Source organism: Neodiprion fabricii, chromosome 4, assembly GCF_021155785.1.
Source record: "Neodiprion fabricii isolate iyNeoFabr1 chromosome 4, iyNeoFabr1.1, whole genome shotgun sequence".
NCBI classification, from domain to species: Eukaryota; Metazoa; Arthropoda; class Insecta; order Hymenoptera; family Diprionidae; genus Neodiprion; species Neodiprion fabricii.
The window spans coordinates 37,828,870-37,851,129 of NC_060242.1; the positions used below are offsets into that span (position 1 = coordinate 37,828,870).

The following is a 22,260-nucleotide window of genomic DNA, read 5'->3' on the forward strand; positions in this document are numbered from 1 at the left end:
AAAAAATATTTTGAGAAGTTCTTTAGATATGCAAAAAATCGTTGTAAAATACGTGGTAAGAATACTTACAACTATGACTCGACGGTTTAAATAATAATTATACACAGTGACGCGATACATTTTTTCTTTCTCTCTCATGTACAATGTGACGCGTGTTTATCATAATGCTCGTCATCGCCACATTATCATCCACTCTGTTGGTTGGATTTTTTTATTTTATTCCTTTGTATTAAAAATATTTCTAACGATTGGCAAATTTTTAATTAACGATATACCAAATTGACAAATAACTTTCTTCGCAGTTTATTATAATATACGTATCATCACAATTATCACTGAAAAGAATCTTTGTTTTTTTCATACCCGAGGAATACATTTCACGATACGATTTTCTGTATTTATCGATGGTTAGAAAATGTGCGAGAAAGATATGAAAACAAAAGTAAAACAAAGATGAAAGGTAGTGAAAATCAAGGTTTTCAACGATTTTGTGGGGAAATTAGACGTTGAAACGATGCTCGCGCGAAAAATAAAGAAACGAAGGAGAAAAAACGAATCTATCGGGGAAAGGGAAATGAGGAACAAAAAATGCGTCGCATCGGGTTGTTCTAATTCAAAATTTAGCCCGGCTGATTTTCCCGACCGAGCCGAGGGATGAAAACGCCCCACGGAGTATGAAATGACTGTTATTATCAGCGGCCAGTAATTATCAATTAGCAAAATCACCCGCCTTCCCGCATATGCTAGACGCACACAATCACGCACAGAAATACGTGCGTAATTTCGTTGCGAGGAAGAAGAATCGGGGTTACAGCCGTTATATCGGCTGATGCGGAAATTCCGGCAAGGGTACATAATAATAAATGAACGTACAAACACGTACGAGAAGGGAAAGACAAAGAAAAAGAAAAGGAAAGAGAAGAGAAAAACGGAACGTTCGCACTTCGATATGAAATAATAGAGCTATACTCGGAAAGAGCTATCTGAATTCTTTCGAACAATAATCTGCGAATGAAAAATTCATTTACATTAATCTTGTGTCGTATTTATAGCTGTGAAAATATATGTGTCTCGGATAAAAGCCTGCACCGAGAAATTTATTTCCACGTAAAGTGAGCTAATTGAAAACAATTCGATTTCTGAAGCGAGTAGCTGTACGTTTTTTTTTTTAATTCCACCGTTTAAAAAAAAAAAAAAATTTTTTTCTACACTGGTGGAATTTGATATTGATAGTGAAGAACAAAAAAAAAAAAAAAAAAACTCCAATACTTGTACGTTTGAAGGATAATTGTTAGCGGTGTTTTTCATTCGCTTTTTTTTTTTTTTTTTTTTATCGAAACATTGATTACGAACAATCGGATTTTATCTTGACAATAAAAAGAATCCCCCAAACCTTGGATGCGAAAATAACTTGAAATCGAGCCTACGCAAGTATATTTCAAACAAGCAAGCGAAGCATATAATCGTAGAAAGAGTACAGCGGTCTTAAATCCTTTCCATCGCCCTTCCCAAGTTTTTTTCTCACCGGTTTTCACGTACGACCGAAATCTCGTTTACGGGTTTATTTTTCCGTGTACTTCTTTTTTCCTTTCACTTTTTCATCGGCCGGATGCAACACGCTAAAACAAAAATTTGTTCGTCCGGTGCGCGCCTAGCGCGAGGTTTTCATCGAAATTAAGAGCTAATCTTGGCGCGATTTGTCAGCGAGTCTGCGTCTGTGTGTGCGTGTGTGGGTGGGTCGGAGAAGCGATGGGCGGCTCTTTGGTTAACGACCGAACACAAATTAACTTGACATGAACTACAAACCCCCGCATGCACGGATCGACCGAGGACCCGTTTTTGTAATTCGATTTGCCGCGCGTATCAAGACGTATAACGCGTGTCTTTTCCCGCCAAGCGAGATGTCTAAACGTTCTAATTGTCCCGGAGCGTTGACGATATGCCGACGTGTCTGTAAATCATCGGCCCGTTGGGGGAATCGATGCCTGCAAGAGCGCTGAAGAATTTATTAATATTTAAATTTATTTATTCAACTAATAAACATTACGCATATTTCTCTTGGATTTCACTTGATTTATTTTGTTTCTTCCTTTTAAATCGTCTCTCTCTAATTTTGCGAAAATTGGTGAAGACACACACCAGGTTTCCCACTCCGTGGGTCAACTCTAATCCGCTCTCGTTGTGTTTTACTAGCAGGTATATTCGAATCGTTACAATCGTAAACTGACAGCTACCAAGACACGCCCGAAGCCTTTGCCGAACTTGCGGATATCCGATATCCGACTTTTCTCGGTCGGTTAATGAATCACGCTTCAAGTGCGCCAGGACATTTGGTAAGCTGAGCGTACCCGCAGGTACTTGTCGACGTCTTGAAGATCGCCGATTTATCCGGGCGCATTCGAAACGGAACGGAAGCTCTTGTGGTTTCGTCTCGATGTACGTATGCGTACAGAATTGAATGTGGGGAATTATACCGGGACAATCTGTTAAGACTTGAAAATCAACTGCGTGAATGGGTTGTTCATTGTGTTTATGTTACAGTTTCTGAGAATTTTGGTGTGAATTTGAAAGAGGTCCTCGTCAAAATCAGTTTAAATATTTGTAAATAATTGAGCAGTTGAATAAAAAACGTGAAAAAATTCAGGATACTGTTTCAGAGTTGAGAAAATTATAGAAAAATTTTTCAAACAAACCCTGAAATCTGTTCGGTATTTTTTTATATTTTTATCTCGAACAGCAATTTTTTAATCTTGAGAAGATTGCATCATCAACCGGGTGTGATGAATTTTGAATTTGTTAACGTAACGTTTCTCGACAGATTATCGAAAACAGTATATAATAGGTTAGAAATTGTGATTCGACATGGGAGGTTTGGCTTTTACTAAAATGTCGCGTTTCGGGTCAATAAAATAATCAATTATACGAAATTGGATCCACGCTTTATTTTAACTTGGCGTTAAATGATTTCGTGCAAAAATTCTAGAGGCATGATTTAGTTGAAAACGTATCCACGACCACGATGGCAAACGTTCAGATTTGCAATATTTAAACAATTGTAGAAAAAGATGCGCTTTTGCGAATATTTTCATTGCACCCCTGAAGGGGTCCGCATCAATCCGCATCTCGGCATTCCCCCGCGGTGAATTTTTTTCCACCTATTGAAAAATTGAAACACGGATCTCCGAATATCAATCGCTGAGCTGACGATTGAATTCGTCAAAAACGCGGGGCGAAGGCTGGAATTGGGAAGTTCTTTCGGCCACCTGCACCCAGGTGCATCGGCGGAAGGGGATGACGATAAAAAGTGGGAAGTTCACCGCTGCGACGCGTAACCGACGGGGCAAGGAAATAATATTATTTATCAATTTTGGATAAGGGGGCGGTTCTGCCGCTGCCGTCGCCTCAGGAACGACGTGTACATCTATAATGCATCCCTGGGGGAGAATCGAGGGGAAGGATACGTGTCCTGCCTGACGATGGCGCTGCAGATCGGCCAGACAACCCTCGAGGTGGTGAGTAAGGCTCGTCTCCGACAAAAGTAAACCCAGCCGGACGGACGTAAAGCTCAGCTTTTTGCAGCTGACGCAAGCGGATGGTTCGCGTTCCTGGTTCTCGACGTCTCGGTTTGGATCGTCGGACGTTCGAGTCGAAGAGATTGTCCGGGCAAATTAAAGAGATCGATGATGTCGGAAAAAAAACGTATGGACGTAAAGAAGAAAAAAAAAAAAACAACAAAAACAACAATTTGAACGATCGAGTAAAACGCTTCTGATTTAATTATGCCTAAATAAGTAACGGTGAGTTGTAATGGATTGAAAGAGAAAGATCTCTTGTATGAAATTTTAGGTAAATTGGTGGAAAATGAAAATTCTTAGAGTTACGAAGTTTTTTTTTATAGAAACGGTAAAAGTTGGAAAATATTTATATTATCTTCGTTTGATATGCGATTCCACGTACAACTTTTCGGAATTTAGGATTCAACCTTTTCTGCACACGTCACCGGTCTAATAGCAAACGGTCGTTAGCGCCATCTTACGACCTTTTGATTTTGGACAAGGCTAAAGGGCGTATATTTGTATTTCTTTCATCTTATCTAGACTCAAAAAATTAAAATATCGTCAGAAACGTTGAAATTGAATAACAGTTTAATTATGAGAAGCTTTACGAACGAGAAGCTTGCGCGCGGACTGTCACTTATTATTAACACATTGTAGAGCGCGTCGCATAAGCGGAGCACTCACACAATTTATGCACTCGGACTGCACGCTTCTTGGCCAATTGTGACTCGTTGAGAAAGGCAATCGTCTCTGTATTTGAATAATTTTTAATCTTTTCAAGGTAAGTAACACTCGCTGCTCATATTCATTTCGTTATTTTCAACTGGTTGGAAAAATAATTCGCGTGTCTGATCGCGTAAGGTCTTTAGCGCCATCTTACGACCTTTTGATTTTGAAAAAGACTAAAGGGCGTGTATTTGCATATTTTTTATCTTATCCAGACTCAAAACATGAAAATACGGTCAAAAACGTTGAAATTGAACGACAGTTTTATTAAGAGGAAAAGATCGTATGTACCGGTAGATACGACCTTCCGCTACTGACTCAGCCATAAAAACCTACGTCGATTAATTCCGTAAGGTCGTTTCAGCCGAAAAATATTTTATTTTACTTTCTTGGGTTCGAGTATAAATTCATCAACTAAAAGCAAAAGGTTGTATCTGCTGGTAGATGCGACCTTTTGGTCCTGAAAAAAATTGAAATAATGATCTACTACGATAATTGCGTGAGGACCTAACTGCCAAAAATTATTATTGTTATTCCTATCGTTCCGATAACTGACGATAAGAAAATCGACATCGAGTCGTATACCTATGTTAGTTTCAATTTTTTATACGTTTTAGTACCCTTACAGCATTCGTAAAAAAAAAAAAAAATACTCTCTTTTGCCAATAAAATTGTATTTTTTTATGGTTACTACCATGCGTCATTACACGTGTCGCGAAATGCTAGAAAACGTTTGTCCGAGTGATAAAAGCTCTCTCCAAATCCTCTATAAAATTAGAAACGCAATCGCACCGCGTGCCCAAAAGGATCGGCGAGGGGAAAGGGCGGCATAATTTCAAAACGAGGCCACCGAATTCTCTGAAACGAACAAATGAGCCGTGAATTTTTACCGGCGAAAATTAACCGGAATTTAAATCAAAATTCGCGCAGGTACTTGCGACTCCGCGATACGGATTCGGGTTCCAATTACACTTGAGGGTCGGTCTGCGCTCCGGTAGAAACGGGGCGGTTCGTACATTTGTGATGCAAAAACGACGACCAATTAAATTTTCCTTAGTCACAAGCCGTCGACGCCGCCAATTTGTACATACATATACATATAATACCCATACACGCGCATGCAAACTCCAGCTCTTTGATTCACAGTTATATTTTACAAACATTAAGGTTACGCGCGATGAAGAGCGGGTCGAGGCAATTTGATTTTAAATTGAAAATTCTCGGTATTTCGTCTCTACTTTTTTCCTCCTTTTTCCACCTTTTTTTTTTTTTTTTTTCTCATTTCTTCTCCTTCTTCTCATTATTACCCTCCCGTTTACCCGTACGAACAAACGTACCTCTACTTCATGAATCGCGAATGAATATTGTCAGAGAAATAATTTAAAAAAAAAAAGAAAATGTATAAAAAAAAAACGAAACCCTCGACGTGTGTCGCTGAACCAACTTACAACGTACTTGCAATGTTGTTTTTTGTATTTTTTTAATACTTTCCACATACTTTATTTACTCCGATTACGCCCGACTCTCGGTCGCGGATTCAACGATGATTCTCTTTTCCAAGAAGCTAATTAACCACCTTCTCTAATGTGTTATACGTTAATGAGAAATATGTCTCTTACGGCTCGTGTCGCTGATATAATTGACAGTTCGAAGTAGGCGCACAATCAGCTTACATCAATATACTCGATCCGGCTAATTCGGTATCGCTTCTTTATTTTCTCTCTCTCTCTCTCGACTCGCTGCCTGTTTCAGGTTCTTCGTCTATGCCCCGGTATATTATAATCTACCTGGTGTATTAATTCCCAGAGTTTTTGTTTTAATTTAAGAAGTTTGAGCGTTGCGCGAGAGACGGAGAAACAGAGAGAGAGAGAGAGAGAGAGAGAGAGAGATAGTAACGAAGAGACGAGATAGAGGAAAAAACAAAAGGTGATAAAAGAAAAAGTATACAGAGACGCAAGAAGAAACGCAACATCGGATTTCTCTTTTATTTTATTTATATTACTTTCTCTTTCTTCTTTTCATTCGGAACATCAAGGGTGGGCTTTGAGAAGGGGAGAGGGATGATTCGAACACGGCTTTCGGTCTTGTGGAAACCATAATACAGCCGTGAAGGAGGAGGAACGGTAGGGAATGTGTATTGAAAAATCTGTTGGTCTAAGAACCGCGTGAAATATCGCCCCCCTTTCACCGAATGCGTACGTATACATTCACCTTGAGAATCGGATGGAAAGGTTTCGCCCAGGGATGCTGGGAGGAAGGGAGATGAGAGGAGAAGAGAAAGCTTCGGTTCGGCCCTCGCGCCGCGGCGGGAAAACGATCAGATTACCATTTTTTAGCTCCACGGGTGGAAAAGCTCCAACAAGTAATTCTGTGTTTTCAATCTTGGCGAATGACACGGAAAAGCCGCAACCCAAGCCGCATCTATAACCGCGAAACGGCGATGTATTGTCGGGCGAATTCGCAGGCCGAAATTTTCAGCCAAAACGAGGCCGACGTTTCGACCTGAATAAGCTTGCACGGTCAAGCTCGAAAGCTCTAACAGAGTGGAAGAGGGGGAAAGCTTCTAATGCAGTTTCGATTCGCGACTCGTATTCGTATATTGTACAATTTTCTTAATCACGTTATAGAAATTCACACCCTAAATTCTCTATCGTTTCACTGGAAAAATTTTTAACATTGGGCTTAGAGCTTTCGGAGCTTTGTTCATTTCAAGCTCTTTTACGGGGTTTTAACCCTTACGCTGCACGCCTCTTGTGCGTAATACTGGTGTTAAATCGGATTGAATTAAAAATCGTTACGTAGAAATGGAGGTCGATTCGAATAGCTTGAAAAAATTCTCAGATACCCTTTGGCTGAGATATTCCAAGGCAAATTGGTTATTTTTAACAGAGTTAAGTTTTGAATATCAGAAAGAAAAATTCATAAAACAATGAAATACCGGGATACGGATCGTTCTGTCATAAAAAAAAAATTGTAACTCACTGAATTTTCATTATTTTGAGCTGAAAATTGACAGAGTTACTCTCAAGGCACGGATATTCAAGAAAAAACAAGAATGAATTGACGATTTTTACGATATTTCATTAGTTATTCTCGGTGAAATCAGATTATTTTTAATGTTGTTCGCATGAAATTTACGGCGCACACGTCGAGGGGTCATTTTGACCCCGGGTGTAGAGCGCAAGGGTTAAAAATCAGCCATCGAAACAATTCCAGGTTAGTCAAACATCGTCTAGGATAAAATTCAAAGCGGAATTACATCGAAAAAAGAAACACACAAGCTTCAGCGAGAACCGTTTTAATTCCCGGTAGAAGAACAGATGTAATTCGTACCTAAGCTCGTACTCGAATCCGTGGAAATCCCTACAACCCTTAGGAGGAATTAATAGCCGGCGATATTCAGGGCGAGGTTTACGATTTCCCGCAAGTCCGTATCCACGGTACACTGAGAAAAATTTCATTTGTTACAGTAACTAGAAAAATTGAGTGAAACAGGTATCGTTAAAAAAACTGTTCGAACATTGTTGGAATTGCGAAAAACGAGCTACGCCTAACAATTTTGCGCTATCGTCGATCCTTTTTTGCTAATTGTAACACAAAATCAGTTTCGTCGGTTTACTCTACTTTTTTAGTCGAACAAGGCCTTGACGTCAATTTATCGTTGCAAGAAAATCTAGCAACAGTGATCGCAACGTGAAAGAATAGCAACGGACACCAGACTTTCCGGCAACGGCTATAAAGCTAATATTCATTTTCTACCTGGTACTACATTTTTCGATCGCGGTAAAGAATGAAAATTCCTCTCAGTATAGAAGAAGGTGAAACCGATCATCTCGGGTATCTGTAAAAGGGGTGCCGAAAGCCTGAAGCGTGGCTCCTCCGGGTGGGGGGCGCCGGTACCACGGCGTCGGCCGAGGGCGTCGGGACGCCTGCTCAGAATTCAGTCCGACCCGGACGCCGAAGCCATCCGCGTGCCGCCGAAGCTCGCGTCTCGAGTTGTTTTCGGTTGTCGGAGTGCCGCGGTTCGTCGCTCCTGACAGCGACGTTCGATACCGGCGCCGATAGATCCCGAGGTGCAGGGGTGGTTTCCTCTCGAAGTCCGTCGTACGCGTATACGCTCAATCGCACGCAGAGAGAGAGAGAGAGAGAGAGAAAGAGAAAGAGAGAGAGAGAGAGAATCGGAGGAAAACGCTTTTAAGAAACCGTAAACCCCGAGTCGGGATCGATACCACGCGACGAGCAACCCCCGAGTCCTCGCATTCGGCCCGATACCAAACCAACCCCTGGCAGTTCGTCCTTTCGGTGCGTCAAATCATCCCTCAGGTTTCCTCGGGGTTGAGAAACTCTTCCGGAACTCCGTGAGGAAGCAGCGATCCTTTACTATCGCCGGTTAGATCGTACCTGTGTGTAAAATAATGAGTTCCGAGTGATCGTCCCTGTTCGAAGTTTACCTGCGTGTTGTGTTCCGGAAGGTGATATTTGTTTGTTTTTTTTCTTTCTTTTTTTGTTGTTGTTGTTGTTTTTTTTTTTTTTTTTTTGTTTTATCCACATTCAACGACGTTGTGCGTGCTCCTTCACCAGCTGCGACAAAATCGTACGTCGGTTTTATACATGTATATATATATATATATGTGTGTGTATATATTGTACGTTGTACTGAATAAATTTTTTCACGGATAATTCTCATCCGATTCCAAGAGTGCGTTAAAGAGACTCGGAGTCAGCTGGTAGTTCGGCAAAGGAGGAAGAGTGAAGATTGGCTTTTTTTAAAACCGCGGACGACGATTGTGCGACGAAATTAATGCGAATCAAAAGGAAACCCGAGACACCCGGGGGATAAAGGAAAATTACGAAAGCAAAGAAAACGAAAGTATAACAAAATCCTGAACAAAGTTTTAAAGAAAAGCGGAGGCGTCGTTTTATAATATTCAGGTAGTGTGCAACGCATCAAGTTCTGCAGTTTTTTGTACCCGCAGTTTAAATCGAACCTACCATAGTGAGTGTGTATATAATTGTGTGATTTGTCCTTTGCGCTTATATGTGTATACATACATCTGTGCATGCACATATATGTATATATATATATATATATGTATGTGATGATGATGAATATATATATAACTGCATACAATTGTGACGTCCCTATGCTGTATAATTTGAAATTTCTTAAGGAAAGAAAACGAGATTAAGGAAATAAGAGAGAAAACATCCCTGTGTCTGTGAACGTCCAACACCCCCCTTCACCGTTACGCTCGTCTCAGGAGAAAAACAAAAAAAAATATACCAAAAAAAAAAAAAAAAAAGAAAGAAAGAAAGAACGAAAACATAACGACCAAAAAAAGAAAAATTAACGTTAAGTTAAAAGTAAAATTGAATTTGTGACTTCTGTCTTCCTATGTGATACAACGCGGACAGGGAAAAAGAAAACGTAAGTAATCTAAACTGCAGCGGTTATCGCCGAGGTGAAAATTCTACTTTTCGCCGACCGAGGCAACCAAAAAAAAAAAATGTATTGGAAAAATCGACTCACCCTTAAAAAATTCAAAAACATTCATATCGATGCAACATTATTGTGTATAATTGATCGTTGATCGTTGTTAGTTTTTTTTTTTTTTTGTTTCAACAACCAGCATGTCGTAGTATTTTTCTTCTTTTTAAACAGTTTCCGTTCGCCTTTCAACGTTCTTATTTCTCTCGTACCTTGTATAATATAACATGTACGCACATGATACGCCGCACGGTGAATATTGACCGTACGGGAAAAGACCCGGAGATTATGCCATAAATTTTGACAGAGCGTAGCAGCTGTGACGCGGTTGATACGGTTTCTCTCTTTCCTGATTGATGGATCGCGTCGCATACTGAACTACATTTCGCGATCACCGCGTACGTGTACGTACGTAAACCTGAAATTACTTTGCGTGTAATAATACATGCATGGATAATTCGAACAGTGCATAACGCGATTTTGAACGGAAAGCGCTGAATTGATTTTCGGCAGACCTTTGTATACATATGTATAACCAATTTGGCGGATTACAGAGAGTATATGATTGATACAGCGTTGGCGGCATAATTATCAGAGAATGAAAACGAAGGACTGTCGAGGTGAATAATATGTGTGAAGAAATTTTTGAAAACTAGTGCATCTGTATACTATCGGGGTGTTTTGGAAAGAAATAATCTGCTATTTACCACCGTGACACCCCCTGCAAAGTTTGTTTAGGTCGAAAGAAAGGTTCTGTCAAAGGATGAGCGATCGTAAGTTTACGTGGAAGATCACGCTCGGTTGATTTTTCGATTTAACACGTTTTTTTAAATTTATAAAATATCGCGATTAACATTTTTTTATTTTATTTTTATTTTTTTCTCGCTCACATCAATCGTAATATCAATTTACGTCGCAAAGAAGAGCTAAATTTGTAATACCAGTATCCAGTTGATGTTCGAAAAGCGTATCTGACGACTTTTACGTTATTGATTCAATCTCATGAAATAGTTATAATTTAATACGAACTTTTAATTTAAGGTAATAAGATTCCCGGATGATACATCGCTGCGTTACGGATCGTGATCTTTGGGTCGGATATAAACGTCAGGAAAGAAATAATAATCCAAGTGCTGGAACGTGTTTCTTAAGAAATACAAAAAAATGTGAAAAAAAATGAAAAATGATACGAACGCGATCTTTCGCGTAACGCGTAACGCCCATTCTTTCACAAAATTTTTCCTTCAACCCAAACAAAGTTTTCACCGAGTGCCACACGGCGAAGAATCTGAAATTATTTTTTCCGAAACACCTTAATCGTATTATACACACATACACCCAAGTTTAAACGTAACGCAGGTTTACTTTACAGACGACACAATGCACAGAGAGGCACTAATCGTATATTACAGGTAGCGAACGTGACGCACGTACGTACGCTTTGGTATATATATATATATGTAAGGCAGGTATATACCTACCGTTTGCCACGGTGGAAATTGCAACGACAGAGAACGATAAATCCCCTTGATAGATTTACCCGGGTCCTGAACCCCGGAGCGGTGCAGCGGCAGCGGCAACTATCTCTGATATCACGTACCGCGGTATTTATACCTGAAAAACGCACCGACATTCGGTTGAAAACGCCTTACAGCCAACGGTTCCGGAATAACGATGCTCGAAGTTATTCTCTGGGGGTTGAAAATTTTTAGAGATCGAAAACCGAAGGATCGCAGCTCTGCACGGAATTTTCAAAAATGAACAAACTGGACCGGACTGAGAAATATTTCATTTGTAACAGTAACTAGAAAAATTCAGTAAAACAGGTATCCTTGAAAAAAAAAAAAAACTGTTTGAATATTGTTGGAATTGCGAAAAACGAGGTACGCGTAAACATTTTGCGCTATCGTCGATCCTTTTTTGCTAATTGCCTAGAACTATATTTTTTGATTCTGGTAAAAATTGAAAATAGTTAAGGACCGAGCGGTAACCGAACTAAAAATTTATAGAATCGTCGGAATTCTTCAACGATTCCATGTTTTTCACACTTGCACCCTTGCAATTCTATGAGACAGATTTTTGGCTGAGATTTTGATAAAAAAAAACAATGAATAAATAAAAACGTCCCTCGTTGCGACCCTTCCGCGTTTCCACCCTCTCCACCATCCCCGAATTAAACGCCGGAAATGACCGGTTCAATTCGGTCGTTAATGCTTGGCGAGAATCCAGCGCGATAATTTGGCGCAATGAGTAATTCCGGGTTGGCTTGGATTTTGTTCCGTTGTTTTCTGGCGCCTGCCAATCGGCTCCAGGCATTCGGGATTCTACCTGCCATCGATGAGGCAGCCAAGGGATGCGGCCGCAATTCGAGGGCGCCGAATGCTGCATTCGAAATGCTCCCGGAAGTTGGGGAATTCCTGACGCGGTCCAGACCTCGGATATACGACGAATCTTGCATCCAGGATCGAGATATCATCCGGCCCTTTAACTTCCCCCGGAATTTTAACCCCCGATTATATGCACTTGATGATCCGATTGTCGGTCGGAATAAATTGGGAAAAGCTACCCTCAGAGATAAAGAGGCATCTGGAGTACGAGATTTCTTCATAATTTCACGAGGGGAAGATCGGATGGTGGAATTTTTTCGTTATTAATTTTCGTCGCATTTAAACGTTACGCGAAAGTCTCGTCGTTTCGGAATTAATTTCCCAAAGTAGCGGGCCTCGTTTTTCCAGTGTCCAGACTCGAGAAAATCAACTGTGAAAAATTCCAATTTCGTGTTATTTTTAATAAACAAGCGCCCGACTAATTTCACTTTTCATAAAATCCAAGTCGGTTTTCTTGAATAGAAAATGTATGCGCGTGATAAATTAAAATTTTTGAAGATAAATAGAAAAACGTCGAGTGAGAAATGAAGTGTATACTAGACATGCGTTTCTATTTTTAACGAACCACGAATTAAGTAATATCTATAACTATAATGAAAAAATTTCATCGCATTATCAAGTATATCGCACATCGAAAAGAGGCAACGTTGTGGAAGAAATCACTGTTTCAAAACTTTGAAATGAATCTTTCATGAGTCTAGTTTTGAAAATCTTGGTTCAATTTTTTGTTCCATCACGGCTTACGAAGTTCCAGACGATCCTCGAGTTCGGAAATCCAAAGATCTACAAACATATATCTTATTCGTCCAACTATCGCAATATTTTAAAGAAAATATGACGGCTGATGAAAATCAATATAAATACTGTGACGAGGCTGAAGCTAGCAGCCAGAATACGTTCTAATGTTCATTCGAATAAGATAGGTGAATCCAAAAACCAAAATTTTATCACACACCTCGAACCCGAAATAATTTTACAGAATTATGAGGATAAACCCAGACTGCATTTTTCTGTTTCCAAAAAGTTCGACACGTTTGGCTGGTAACCTTAGCTTCATGGTACCGCAGATTCACCAGATCCATAGAATTTCTCTGGACGTTAGGGGGGATGGACGTGAATTGAAAGTTTCCAGTATAGCGCGAGACGAGGAGAGGACACTTACCGGCTTATCTGAAGTTCCCACCACCGGACGTAGCGGCGATAGCTGCTTTGGGACGTTGTCCGTTCGTTGGAAGGAAGGTTTCGGTTCTCGGAGACAATTATCCCGGAGGAGTGGAGGTGGAGGACAGTCGTAGCAACGTTGAACCACGCCCGTTGCTACGTACGTGCGACGATTGTTCACCTTGATATACACCCTCCGGTGCATTTGTGCAGGGTAATGTCTACACGCCCAGTGCACGCTGGGTTACAGCTGCCTCGGCGACCTGGACGACGTCATCACGCATCCTTCGTTCCGTGGGAACGCTATCTGGATCGCCATGGGCACTGGATCGCAAACCCACGCCTACGATAACCATCGTTTAACCCCGTTCGGGGATGAGGATGACGTTGGTGACGTTATGTACCGTAACAAATGTATGTTTGGGGGAAATCGTTACTTCGCACCGTTGGAATTCAAGTTTGACGAACAGTGATGACCATAATACACTGATATTTTCATAGCCAATCAGGTATTGCGCGGTAACGATTTTCCGCCTGACGTTTCGTTGAGTTAACGTTACCAACTTCAAGCTTGTGGATACTTAGGGAACATCTGTGAACCCCAAGAGACACGAATTCGTTCATTTCCTTGGACGCGACGCAAAGTGAATTGCAGTTTATTCTTCATTTTTTTTTTTTTTTCAGAATATTGCACGTTTCTTGCTTTCGGATGTTCGGTTTCGATGTACCCGAAGTTAGGATCGTTTGTCGTTCATCGATTCAAGTAGGGACATCGTGGCTCAAGGATTGTGTGAATGATCGCGAAGGCGGGTGAAAATAGGTCTGAAATGAAAATATTCGGGATATGGCTGCATTTTTGTTTAAAAGAATTATCGACCCTCAGGAACTCAAATCCGAAGTAGTTTTTGAACCGCAGAGCCGGGGTTTCGAGAAAACAGAAAAAGATTACGTTTATTTTGCGATTTCTTCAATAACCGCTACCGATAAATGAAAAATGACTTGACCATCGCGTAGAGCAGAAAATTCTACACGAAATTATGTATTCGTACGTTGGAAACGGAGTCAGATTAACAAATTAAGAAAAAAGAAATTATTTCACCAAAATTCCCTAGATGATGTCGATAAGTAGAATTTCTTTTTTATCAATTTGCTTATCCGACTCCGTTTCCGACATATCAAGACGCAATTCGATGGAGAATTTTCCGCTCTACACGATGGTCAAGTCATTCATCATCCATCGATAACAGTTTTCGAAGTAAACGCAGAAAACATCAAATGTCCCTATTTTCTCTAAACGCCGGCTATGCAGCTGAAAGATGACTTCGTATTTGAGTTCCCGAGGGTCGAGAATCTCTGTAAACAAAAATGCAGTTAAATCCCGAACATCTTTAATCCAGACCTTTAATTTTGACGAGACTACCTACTCTTTTGAGGCTTATGTTATACCGATGGGAATTGTCTGATTCGGTGAAATAATTGTGTTTAAATTGAATCAAGACCTCGTAAAGAGTTTTGCTTCTCCTTCAGAGCTGGAAAGCAGCTCTTAATTGTCGGTTAACAAGCCGTGAAGAGAGCCCGTCCGTAAAAGTTGTTTTAAAATTTTTACGGCCAACGTTGATAATCGAGATGCGGATAGCTGTATGCAATAAGAAAAGTGGAGGACTCGGGTTTCGTTTTGAAAAATAGCCGCGAGTCCAGCTGCCGTAAAATTTTCAATACCATACCGACGCTGTTCGGTTATTTAAGCGAGACAACGTGTAACATCAGGGCAAAGTGCGTCATTCGAAAATCATAAATCGCGCTTACTGCGGCCAATTGTCACCCCCGAGACTGTGCGTAATAATTTTGCGGAATAGTTTATTCCTGGCTCTGATCGTCGCGCGGTTTACCAGATCAAAGATCATTTTAGACATCTTAGTCAGAATTGCCGGGAGTGAGAAGCTTTACGAACGAGGAGCTTGCACGCGGACTGTCTATTATTATTAACACATTGTAGATCGCGTCGCATAAGCGGAGCACTCACACAATTTATGCACTCGGACTGCACGTTTCTCGGCCAATTGTGACTCGTTGAGAAAGGCAATCGTCTCTGTATTTGAATAATTTTTAATCTTTTCAAGGTAAGTAACACTCGCTGCTCGTATTCATTTCGTTATTTTCAACTGGTTGGAAAAATAATTCGCGCGTCTGATCACGTGAGGACTTTAGCGCCATCTTACGACCTTTTGATTTTTAAAAAGACTAAAGGGCGTGTATTTACATATTTTTTATCTTATCCAGACTCAAAACATGAAAATACGGTCAGAAACGTTGAAATTGAACGACAGTTTTATTAAGAGGAAAAGGTCGTATGTAGCGGTAGATACGACCTTCCGCTACTGACTCAGCCATAAAAACCTACGTCGATTAATTCCGTAAGGTCGTTTCAGTCGAAAAATATTTTATTTTACTTTCTTGGGTTCGAGTATAAATTCATCAGCTAAGAACAAAAGGTCGTATGTGCTGGTAGATACAAGATGAAAAGGAACACTGTTACAGATCCACGAAAAATCTGACTCTTATTGAAAAAAAATTATTATTCCCAGTGATCAACGCATCCGAAAATAATCACGCGCCTTGAGTTGGCCGATATTATCTTTCAGTAATACTACGTGGTATGCACACACACTACATATATAGTTACGCACCTATATGTATATATTATATATATAACACACACCTTAGAAACGCGTGTAGCGTCTTATGACGTTGTAGCCGAACGCAGCGCAAGGCGGAAGCCGTGAAAAAAGTTTTTCGTTTATGAAAAATGCAACGGGCAAGTTATGGGAGTGGTGTGAATTTTTCATCGCCGGTAGTCTCTCTCTCTCTCTCTCTTTCTCTCTCTCTCTCTCTCTCTTTCTCTCTCCATCCCTCTTTTTCCGCTCCCTTTCTCCTCCCCTGAGTTACATCTGACGGGTTTCGCGGCCGACGGTGCCGCATGTATTTTTAAAACCCGTATATACTTTGACACTGGAAACTCGCGGTCAAAATTCACCCTACAAATCGTCCGCGCTTCCTTTACCCTTTTACTTGTCATCTACCGACATTTTATATTCCCATCAGAAATTAACGGTGAACGTCTTTGTACCGGGATACCCAGTTATGCGTGATGTACAAGTGTCGTCGTTATCGTAGTTTACGCAGCTTCAGGGGTCGGGAATTCTCGTAAGCAAAGTAAAGTCAAAATAGTGCATGTTACAACGCACGTTCGGTGACGAGAAGATTTCCTCGTTTTTATTTCACGCCGACGGATTAGTCAATCGATGAAAACCGTGCTTAAGACGAAAAATCGAAGAATCTTAAACGATCGAAAGAATCGTGTTGATACCGTTCAAACTATTCTCGTTAGGCACAATCGTAAGTATAATTCTGTTACAGCTGCTTCCAACTGAAAATGTTCATGCATCAAATCATAAAATGTTTCGAAAGAATTCAGCGTGTACTTTATTATATGATATATTTTTTGTATTCAGTAAAATTTACAATAAATCACCTAATAAATTACGAAAGCACGAATAATCAGATGTACCAGATCAAAAATTATATAATAAACTATACAATGAACTGTATATGAATTTTGTGCTTTCGTAATTTATCACGTGATTTGTTATAAATTTTATCAAATCTACACGGTAAATTGTCTAATAAATTACACGCTGAATTCTTTCAAAAAAAAAAAAAATGGCTATTATTCAACGCTTGAAAATTTTGAGTAGAGCTAACCGCAAGCTTCGATCGGTATTTACGCCGAATAATAAAACAGCGGTTCGTACTCGGTACAATCCTCGCGGTTTCGCTCATATAACGATAGATCACAGAGAGCCTTTGATCGCGTTGAGAACTACGGATTTTCACTCGTGATATTGTATTGTGAACGTATAGAGGGATCGGTTCAGGTTTCATTAGCCGTCGGGATCAGAGGCGCGAGCGTGAACGTACATAAATACCTATCGGTATTCGTGGGTGGCGTAGAAAGAGAAGAGAAGGAGAAGAAGAAGGAGAGAGAGAAAAAAAAATGAAAATAAAATAAAAAGAAAAAGGACAGAGAAAGAGAGAGGGAGAGAGGACCGAGGGTGAAAGCTGGGGGTGAGGAGGGGGAGGGCGGACATACCGCGCTTCGCCACAAGAGATTACTCCATTATTCTCCGAGCATAGACAATACCAAGTGACCGCTTACATTTCAACGCACACACACACACACACACACACAGGTGAATACGTACTCGGTGTGCGTGATCGTGACTCGCCCACAGCAATTGCAGTGCCTTTGTAACGCGTCGTTACGAATCCGGTCCCTAAGAACATGATATATCTGAAGGCGCATTCTTGGCCGACGAGCACAATAAGCCCGCCTCGATGCCAGCTGACTGTCAAATTTTGGTCGTGTGCAGAGCGGTGCTCGACGTCGGTTGATTCAATTTATTCTTGGACCGCGGTTGAAGACGGCCGGAGATATTCCTCGAGGGAAAAATATAAGGAGGAAAGAATGCGAGGAGGAAGAGTAGACGTAATATGCGTGTTGGGGCGGTATTTGTCGTTAGTTTCGATTTAACAGATTTTTTAACGATAACTCCTCCGGATTTGTGACGAATAAGCAAATAGAAATCTGATCGAAAGCACAGGCATCCGTTTCAAACCCGAAAAATCTTCTCGCAAAGTCTGTGAAGTTTGTCATTTAAATTGTATCCACATTTTGTCTCGACTTTTAGTACGCGTGTATTTTACCGCGGGACTGACTGTTTGCGAGTAATCTGTAAGTGTGAGAAATCAATCGGCACCGATGCTGCCGTTTGATAAAAATATCAGCGTCGTCGACGGAGGATTTCACGTCAATCGTTCACCGACGTCAAACTCGCAAAAGAGTCAAATTCTAATTGGGTACAGCCGACACGGAATGCTCGACGGACGACGCTGATATTTTGCATCGAATATCGGAATCAATGCTCGCTGATTTCTCACGCCAGCAAATTTTTTTTCAAACAATCGACTCCGCGACGAAATATGCGCTGAGACTGTATTAAAAACGCGCGTATATCTTAAACGGCAGACTTCACAGCCCTTGCGCGAGGGCTGCTGCAGAGATCTCTGATTCGAAAGGGATCTTCGTTCGTTTATTTGGAAGCAATCCGAGTGGCGGCCGAGTGAAAATTCGAAAAGGTCGAAAACACAAAGCACCCTAATACGTATACCTCTGATTCGGGCTCATACTGTCGATTCTATGCCTATATTCTCTTTTTTTACGTTGTCAAAATACACAAAGAAACCATCGTAACTTTTGGACTCGTTACTTCCGACGATACGGAGGAACAAGTTTCATCGGGGAGTGATTTTAAACACACGGACAACGCTTTACGTCTGACTGCATCGCGACTCGGAGCGGCGATGATCTTGCCTCTTCTCCCCGCGACTCCGGCCGAATATCTCTACGGAATATTAATGCGAAATATCATAAGGCACGAGACCCCGGCATACCAAGTATCATAATCCCCTGGTGCCGGTGCTGCTTTGTACCCAACCGTTCCGGGCGTGGCAGGCAATTCGAAAACAGAACTTCGCTTTTTACCCGAACCTGTATTAATAATAGCTTCACGTTCTTTCTCCGAATTCTATGGGATGTATAATGTATGTATGTAACGATTTTTTTTTTTTTTTGAGCATCCAACTTTTTTTCTTTTCACTTCTCGATAATTCTGAAATCGTTTTTTCACCAAGGAGAACTCTGCCGCAGATTTGGATCTACGAATTGGACAAAGAAATAACGTTTCCACTCTGATAATTCGAACTTTACCGATATATTAGAAACGTGGAATCGTTCCAGCTCGGTGAATTTCGCGTAACTCATCACCGATACAAAATCCGACCACCAGATGTTTTCCCCGAACTCAGGGAATCCCTCATTTTATTATCCGAATCCGCAGAATTGTACAGAACCGGAAATTAACACTGGCCCAAAAATCAAGACCATCGAACGTTACTCGCCCGTTCCAAAACTCTCGTGGAAGCAACGCGACGTCCATTGTGCGCCCAAGCACTAGGATACAAGACGTCGAGGGGATGGCCAGACAGATTCCTCCAGATACCGTCCCGCATCCCCTTTTCCCGAGGGAGCGGAGAGCGCGGAAAGGAAGGAGGCTGAATGGACCTCGAGTCCCTTTTCGGGGCCCGGCAGGTGCGAGCTGTTACCTGTCCGATGACGCCGAGATGCGGACTCGTACAGTCGGTCGAGAAAGTCGACTCGAGTAAGTTGACCCGAAGCCTCCGCACCCGACGAACGTCCGGATAACCGAATTGTCTCCCGGGGATTCGGCGGGGAGAACAAGAGGAAAAGAGCCAAGTTATCCCGGCAAGGTAACCCCTTCGGGGGTCGCGATCATCCTTCCCTCCGGGAACCGGACTCCATACGAGGGTGGATTCCCTAAGCGTCCCTCGAGGCTCCCGGCCTCGGAGTTCCGAAAAGAGGACGCGTCTTCGACGAGGAAAAATCCGCCCGAAGCCCCACGTTGCATGCCTAATCACACCCCTGAAGAATCATCGTTCGCTGGGATGGTCAGAAAGCCCTTCCGGGTCTGATCGCACCGTTTTCCCCCTCAAGATCCGACTCGTCAAGTTCACGCTTTGAACTTTACCCTTCTCATCAGAGGTGGCTGGGTTTCGACAAAAACCACAGCCTCGTTTCACCTCCCGAATTTAGGCTCGTCCGGAACTGTCACTGACCTTGCGATACCTGATGTCGATCGCTGGTCTGGTTCTGGGAAAAGTTACGAGCCGATCGGAACTACCGACAACGAGTTCGTCGAGTCGCTCGGAACGGTAGATCAGAGTTTGGGTAGTGATGATAGACAATCGTTGCGATGGAAGTCGAATCAAGCGACGAGTCGAGGAGGGTATGCGATTGAGCACGAGAAGCCGCAGTGAAATGTCTCAGTTGTTGGATCTGTTGAAAAAGAGATATTTCCAACAATTAAGACGAGTTGTTCAAGGATCGACATGGGCTAATGATAAACTGTAGTTTCAAACTTGTCTTCATAACCAAAAAGAGCCGGCTCTGCTTTTCACCCCGCCTGTATCCGTTCAATTAAAACTTTTCCCTCGGCTTTCATCCAAAATTCCAAAGCGAAACACTGAGGTGAATTAGTCTACCGAGGTAGGACCGTTAGACCGATACCTCACGACGAACGTTGAGCACCTTCGGTTGCTTCGACTTCCGATCGAAATCGAGACAATCGTAAACTGGCAAACGATGAGACAGAAAATTGCCAGCTCATCACGCGCAGCTCACGTTTGTTTGATCCGTTGTCTCGGTGCTCTGGCTGTACGGAGTTCAGTATCCAGTCCGAACTCGGGGCGAAAGCACGTCGCGGTATCGTCGTGGTACGTTTAAAAATAAACCTATAATCTGGTCCCTAGTTTGTTCATAACGTACACTAAGCACAGCTTCTTGGCACGTCTGGTGTTGTTGTTTGTTTGTGACCTTGGTGCATGTTTCACGGAAGCTAGCGAATGAGAAGTGACTCGGAAAATCCTGACCACCTCACCACTTCCAAGGTAATCCTGGTCGTAACCATGATCATGATCCCGACTTCTGTAACGTGTCTCCCGTAATCAGTCGAAGCACGGCGGAAGGTTCTTCCCGGAATAATTGATCACCAATGTCGATTTTCTCCCGGTCGTAACTCGACAGCGTCGATATTCCTCGACCCAATTTTCCTCCACGAAGGGTTGGCGGAGGGGAGAAACGGCAGTAACCCTGGCGATTGTTATATCGCGATAAAACGTCGTCGACCACGTCCGCCGTTCAACTCGACTGCAACTCTTGCGAACCCCGGGCAACGGAGAGGATTTTTCGACCCCATCCTGCGGGATGACGGGTTTCAAGATGGCTGGGTGAGACGTGTATAAAAGTTTGCCAAAGTGCTCGACGCGCTGAGTGGAGCCCCCGGTGTTTGTTCAATGCGAGTCAAAACCACGCAGGCATCCGAGACCCGGGCGAACTGTGGCGGGTTCGTTATGTCGCATTTCGAACAAGACATCCGTTGCCAAGTTTTCCCGAATGAAAATTCCACCTCCGTTTTCCCTCCCGCGACCTTTTTCATTCCCAATATCATACGACGCTGTTATTCGTTCTCGTTCGACGTTCCGACTTCACCCTTTTTCCAAGAGGATCGGTCCAAAAGTGCTGCTCCTCGTCACCAATTCCTCATCCTCGTTCCATCGCCCGGTCACTACGAGGGTCGAAGAACGAAGAACCGTTCCGACGTTTTATCGGCCGACCAAAGACCCGAGAGACAATGCGACTCGACTGTCGCATTCGCTTCCGGTTAATCGTGACAGTCTTCTTTAACGGGTTGTAAACTTGGGAGTCCCGAACAGTTCGCACGTCGTGCATCAACCGTACACCCTCAACCCTCGAAACAACTCTTGTTATAAACTATCGTGCAGTTATAGCTTCACTCCGCAACAGGGAAGTGAACAACAGAACGGAGACGATGAGGAACGTTTCCAGTCTCGCCATTGAATCGTGGCGTATAAACTTCACCTCGAAGTCGTCGCATGATTGGTTAACAGTTACTGCAGTTGGACTTGTAGTTTCAGTTTCAGTCAGTCACAGCTTATACCGCTGCGGGTCCGCAACGAGCAAAAGTGGCTGCTGTACGGTAGAACTTGAGGCTTTATCCACATCTTCGAAACTTTCTGTACTTATCTGCAATACTTTGGACCGCGAGGTGTCTGCTCGTAGTTTGCGAACAGTTGTTTACTTTGTTTACCAGTCTGTACAGTCGTTTCCCTTTTCTTTTCTCTCCATAACTCGGTTATACGGAGGGAAAATTGAAGCTGGTTTTCTTTTTTTTTTTCTTTTCTCTCAACTCGGCTGATTGGTTTTCAGCCTGTGGATCAATCGGAC

The 22,260-nt window shown here is 42.1% G+C and overlaps 1 protein-coding gene across 8 annotated transcripts in view; it reads left to right on the plus strand.

Moving 5' to 3' along the window:
- Positions 1-8,844: 8,844 nt before the first annotated feature.
- Positions 8,845-22,260, plus strand: part of LOC124180502 — a 168,700-nt gene continuing 155,284 nt past the window's right edge. For 2 of the 8 annotated variants that reach the window (XM_046566101.1, XM_046566100.1), the window contains exons 1-2: positions 8,845-9,279; positions 9,455-9,711. The gene's annotated coding sequence lies outside the window, so the exon portion shown is untranslated. The other 6 variants (XM_046566104.1, XM_046566102.1, XM_046566106.1 and 3 more) reach the window with 6 other exon arrangements.